At 51.8% G+C, this 6,124-nt stretch overlaps 1 pseudogene; it reads right to left on the bottom strand.

Annotated features, from left to right (window-relative positions):
• Positions 1–4,876: 4,876 nt before the first annotated feature.
• LOC133051690 (exosome complex component MTR3-like) lies at positions 4,877–5,697 on the bottom strand (annotated as a pseudogene).
• Between the last annotated feature and the right edge of the window lie 427 nt (positions 5,698–6,124).

The raw sequence follows: 6,124 nt of genomic DNA, 5'->3' as shown, positions 1-6,124 counted from the left end.
AAGTTTGGCCATTTTAGGTTGAGCTCTCTCTTAGTAGAATTTCTCCAATTAATTAGGTTGTTGCAACTATGAGGTCCATATGTATTGTACATGAAACTGGCTAGAGAGTTAGAGGCTGACTTTCTGACACCCCTTTATTTCTGTTGAGAGATCACTAGTGAACTTGTGTAGTGGGCCCATGTGCTGCTTGTGAGCCTAACTCTTTCAGGAGTTACCCCAGAGTCCTTTCAGCTTGTCTTTATGTGTCTCGGATTTTGCCTCTAGCAATCTAAGACCATTATGGCTGCTCAGGTCGCTGAATGGCCAGTTCTTATGTGGGATCCCCAGACGAGCAAGTATTTTAATTAATGAGTGGGTTTCCCTATGGGCCCACTGCACGGTATGATGACTAGGCCTCCACCACTCCCATAAATTTCTCAGTCACCTGAGAAAACCGAAACCGGCCGGGAGGAGTCTGATCCCTTTTCTTCAGAGCAAAGCTCTCATGTATTTTCCTCACTTTTATCCTGACAAATTCTATAAAGGCAGTCAAATTGAGGAAAAGTGTCAGATCAGCCTCTTACTTAAACACTCAGCCAAGACCATTCAGTCCCCTCCAATGGAGTGACCTTGGCATCTTTCAGCCAAGTCCTGGGTATTCCTTGATGTTTTCCCAATCGAGCCCCCCCACCCAGTACCTTTCCACTGGGTGGGCAATTCTCCTGGCATCTTTCAGCCAGCCCCCCACCTAGCATCTTTTGACTGGGTGGGAATTCCTCGGTATCTTTCAAGTGAGCCCCACTCAGTGTCTAGACCGGGAGTGGGTATCCCCAAGATGTTTCAACTGGGCTCCCCCTAGTATCTTTCCTACTAGGAGGGGGCAGGTAACCTGCTCCACCACCAAATAAAACTCAGAATCTCAATCAATATGGGAGATTCAAGAACCAGGAGAGACTTACCCAAATTCGTCTGCACTCGCTGAGGAGGAGGAAGGGCCCAAGGGGCAGCTGCTGGTACCAAAGCTCCAATCCCCCATGGAGTCCATTCAAAGGAAGGAAGTCCACTCTGGGTCGCTTCGTCAGTCTCCATAACTGTGCTGCTTGTGAGATTCTGTTTCCCAATTTAAGCTGAATTAGAGGCTATGTGCTGAGAGGCAGGATTGAAACATGCCACCTGATTGGTCCCTGAGTTCTTTTTTTCCCCTCTCTCTCCCCTCCCTGGGTTCCATAGATACCATCTCAAGGGAAAGGGTATTAGCATCTAGGCACTAGTTTCCTTCAACCATCTACTTTTCTTATGACTTAGTATTCATTTCAGAAGTCATCATTCTCTACGGAATTTTCAACTAAGACACAAAAATTCATCTGCTGGATACCTTGGTCCTTATTCCCCCCCAGGTTTTATTGCGATATAATTGACATCCAGCACTCCCAACGAAAGGCAATGCCAGAGAACTTTCAAATTACCACACAACTGCACTCATTTCACATGATAGCAAGGTTATACTTAAAATCCTTCAAGCTAGGTTTCAGCAGTATGTGAATCGAGAACTTCCAGATGTTCAAGCTGGATTTAGAAAAGGCAGAGAAACCAGAGATCAAATTGTCAACATCCACTGCATCACACAAAAAGCAAGGGAATTCCAAAAAAAAAAAAAAAAAAACACATCTACTTCTGCTTCATTGATTATGCTAAAGCCTTTGCCTGTGTGGATCACAGCAAACTGTGGAAAACTCTTAAAGAGATGAGAATATCAAACCACTTTACCTGTTTTCTGAGAAATCTGTATGCAGGTCAAGCAGCAATAGTTAGAACCAGACATGGAACAAAGGACTGGTTCAAAATTCGGAAAGGTGTGCAGCAAGCCTGTATATTGTCACCCTGCTTATTTAACTTACAGGCAGAGTACATCATGGGAAATGCCAGGCTGGATGAAGCACAAGCTGGAAACACGATTGCTGGGAGAACTATCAAAAACCCCAGTGGTTATTTATAGTGGAGGGGGAAATGGTCCAAATACTTGCTCTGCACTCATGCTTGGGCAATCAATTTCTCTCCAAGGATCTTAAATTCCTCACCTATAACACGAGAGTGTTGTTCTGGAATAGTAGTTCCCAAACTCAGCTCCTCAAAAATCTATCTGCTTTTAGTCATTCGTAATCTGGGGCACTCTGCCCCTAGATATTCTGGTTCAGTAGCTGTGGAGTTAGCAAAGTCAAGGCCTGGATAGGTGTGAAACAAGAACAGAAGCAATCCCCAGGACTTCCACAGGCCCCATGTAAGAAATCTGTGATGTAGATGTTAAAAGGTGCTCCTCCCACAATGGTAACCAGGTTTCCTCATTCTAGGGCTCTGAAAGCCTTGAAGAGTCTAATGTAAGTAGTGAACTATCAATAGATATTAATAGTATGCAACATTCTCAAAGGCGTTTGACCATAGAACCAACACCTACTAACAGTCCAGGCAGAACAGCATTTTCCAGATCACAGCTAAGAAAACCCTAGATTAGGTGTCTTAGCTCAGACTGTCCAAAAAAAGGATCATAGACTAGGTAGCTTAAACTACAGAAATCTATTTCTCACAGATTTGGAGGCTGTTAACTCCAAGTTTAAGGCAGCAGCATATGATTGCCTTCTCCCTATGTCCTCACATGGCTTTTCCTCAGTGTGTGTGGGCAGAAAGAGATCTCTCTCTCTCTTTTCCTCCGCTTCTAAGGCCATTGATCCTGTTGGATTAAGACTCACCCCTCACGACCTCTTTTAAATTCATCTCCAAAACTTTCTATCTTCAAATACAATCACATTAGAGTTAAGTCTTGAAAAGACTAATTTGGGGTGAGGACTGGTTATGCAAGTCAGGCTATAGCACTAGAAGACATCCAAGGCCACTCTGAGTCTATATCCTAAGATTCTCAGTGAACCATTTTGTTCTGACGAATCATTGTTCACAGTATGAAGGAATTTCCAGTGGGATAATAGTATAGATAACCTCAGTTCAGTTCAGTTCAGTCACTCAGTCGTGTCCGACTCTTTGCGACCCCATGAACCACAGCACTCCAGGCCTCCCTGTCCATCACCAAGTGCTGGAGTCTACCCAAACCCATGGCCATTGAGTCAGTGATGCCATCCAACCATCTTATCCTCTGTTGTCCCCTTCTCCTCCTGTCCTCAATCTTTCCCAGCATCAAGTGTTCTCAAATGAGTCAGCTCTTCGAATCAGGTGGCCAAATTGGAGTTTCAGCTTCAACATCAGTCCTTCCAGTGAACACTCAGGACTGATCTCCTTTAGGATGGACTGGTTGGATCTCCTTGCAGTCCAAGGGATGCTCAAGAGTCTCCTCCAATACCACAGCTCAAAATCATCAATTCTTTGGCGCTCAGCTTTATTTTGCTGTTGTTCTTGTTAACTAATTTATTTTACTTGGATGCTAATTAATTTACTATTCTGGTGGCTCTTGCCATACATTGACATGAATCAGCCACGGGTGTACCTGTGACCCACATCCCGAACCCCCTTCCCACCTCCCTCCCCATCACATCCCTCTGGGTTGCCCCAGTGCACCATCTTTGAGTGCCCGGTTTCATGCATTGAACTTGGATTGGTCATCTATTTCACATATGGTAATACACGAGTAACATAGATTTTTAAACTTGGGTTTCTTCAGTGACACAGAACTGCATATATGGTGTGTGGTTTGCCTCCCATCTCATGTGGAAGACTCTCATCTGGGGGTTGATAGGGTTTTGTAAATGTCCATCTAATGGGATGTAACTGGCCCCTTCCCACAGGTCTCTGCCCTGTTTTTCCACGTGGCCACTTTGGAGCCGGGCTAACCCTTCTTCAGTTCCAGTTGCCTTCTTCTGACTTCATGGCCTCCCAGCCCCTCACCCAGCAGGCTCGGCCTCGGTCCTGTAGGTGCCTTGTTTCTGTCTTGTTCCTTGCTGCTGTGATTCTAGATATTGCAGATCTGCTTTGGAATTATATATTATGTCACTGGGGGCAAATAAAGTCTGTGTTTCTCCCCCGGTCAGGGGTTCTTGGTGTGGTCCCCAGGCCTCATTCTGGTCTCTCAGCTGCCTCAAGCCAGCCTTTCCTAGAGCTGAGCAGGCCCCTGAGACACACACGCTCAGGTCACACCAAGCTGGTGCAGGGAGGACCCCAGGCGGCCCTTTTGCCAATTCAGACCTGAGCACAGACCTGCAGGGCTCAGGAGCCACACAGGCCAGAGCCCACCCTCGTGGTCAGAGAGACCCCTCTGCCCTACAGAATGGCCAGACTCCATCTCCAGCATCCAGAACCTCTCACTCCTGGCAGTTCAGGTGCCGTCTCGCTGGTGGACCGGCGACACCAGGACACATGAAAGATAATGCTTGTCCCAAGCCCTGAGAACACACTCCCCAGCTCGGAAGAGCCTTACTCATTAAAGTCGGTACCAAAAACGACAGAAGAATGTTTCCGATTATAAGCGCTTTTTTTTGGGCTCAGATGTACGTGGAAGGCACAGCCCCCTTGTCCCCGCTCTCAAAAGCAGCCCAGTTATTCAGGAGAGAGTCCCCGGCTGGCCTGCATAGGGTCCATCCCTTGCAGGACAACAGCTCCAGGTTTCCCAATGAGTCCAGCGGAAGTCCTTTCCAACTTAGGATTCAAGATGCACTGGCAGGTTCCTTCAACTGGGTCGTGGCTGGGAGTCAACTCAATTAGAAAGGTTTCTTTCACAAAGCAGTTGGAAAGAATCGCTCCAACACGTCTATTCTGAGCACGCCTCGGCAGACCCTCTCCGGTGCTCCCAGTTCTCAGCTGCAGTTCGGCGCACGCAGTCTGCAGGCCGACGGCGCGGGTCCTTGTGGCGGCAGCGGCGGCTCGGTCCTCGGCGTCCGTCGTTACTCTGGTCTCGGGCTCAGAGGGGCGCGGCGGCACTCCTCCGGCGGGCAGCCGGCACCAAGCACTGCTGGAGAACGGGGTAGAGGCGCTGGCAGCCCTCGAACCCCAGGGGCACGGCCTCCGCCCAGCTCTCGGTTGGGCCGCCCTCCCCGCTGCCCAGCAGCCCGGCCACCTGCTTGAGCACCGCCATGAGCGCCAAACGGTGAGGCCGGCGGCGGCGCGCTCCTCCTCCAGCAGCGTGGGGTCCAGCAGCCAGGCGGGCGCGGGCCCCGGCGCGCGGCTCAGGCCGCAGCCCACCACCAGGTCGTACATCTCGACGCCCGCGGCGGCCAGGGCGAGCGCGGCGGCAGTGAGCGGGGCGGCCAGCGCCGAGCCGCCGTCCCCCAGCAGCAGCGCCCACACCTCGAGCTGCGCGCGCGGGTAGCGGCCCAGGCGCACGGCCGGCTCGAGCGCCTCCTGCAGCGCCAGCGCCCGCTCGCGCTCCTCGCCGCTGCCCGGCGCGACACGGCGCCGGCGGCCCGAGAAGGGCGCGCGGCGGAAGTCGCAGAGCAGGCGGCCGCTCAGCGCCGCGGGGGCCTCGCAGCCCGCCCTGGCCGGGCAGCCGCCGCGCTCGCCGCCCTCGGCCTGGCGCGGGCCCGACTCGGCGCACAGCACCTTGGGGCCCCCTGCCTCCAAGTAGGCCGAACCCTTGGCCTGGCTCAGCAGCCATGCGCGCGCGTACACCGGCCGCAGCCGTGCCGGGTCGCGAGGGGCCGGCGCCTCGCCCTCGCCGGCCGCGTACAGCTGCGGCGGCTGCGATTCCTCGGGCACGCGGATGCGGCGGTGGTCCGCGGGCATGGTGGCGCTGCTGCCGGCCGGCTCCGCGCGTTACCCCACCGTGCGCTGGCGCTTCAGCCCGCTAGCCTGGCCAGCCGCGCGAGGGTGCGCGGGACAGCGGCTGGCCGCTCAGCTTTCTTTCTTCCTTTTTTTTTTGAAGGTTGTACAGGCCAATAGTTTTATTAATTTTTTTATTTTTCATTTATTTTGATTAGTTGGAGACTAATTACTTTACAATATTGTAGTGGTTTTTGTCATACATTGACATGAATCAGCCATGGATTTACACGTATTCCCCATCACGATCCCCAGTCCCACCTCCCCCTCCACCAGATTCCTCTGGGTCTTCCCAGTGCACCAGGCCCGAGCACTTGTCTCATGCATCCAGCCTGGGCTGGTGATCTGTTTCACCCTAGATAATATACATGTTTCGATGCTGTTCTCTCGA

Source organism: Dama dama, chromosome X, assembly GCF_033118175.1.
Source record: "Dama dama isolate Ldn47 chromosome X, ASM3311817v1, whole genome shotgun sequence".
Lineage (NCBI taxonomy): Eukaryota > Metazoa > Chordata > Mammalia > Artiodactyla > Cervidae > Dama > Dama dama.
Note: the sequence above shows the minus strand (reverse complement) of the source record. Positions and strands in the feature narration are given on the sequence as shown.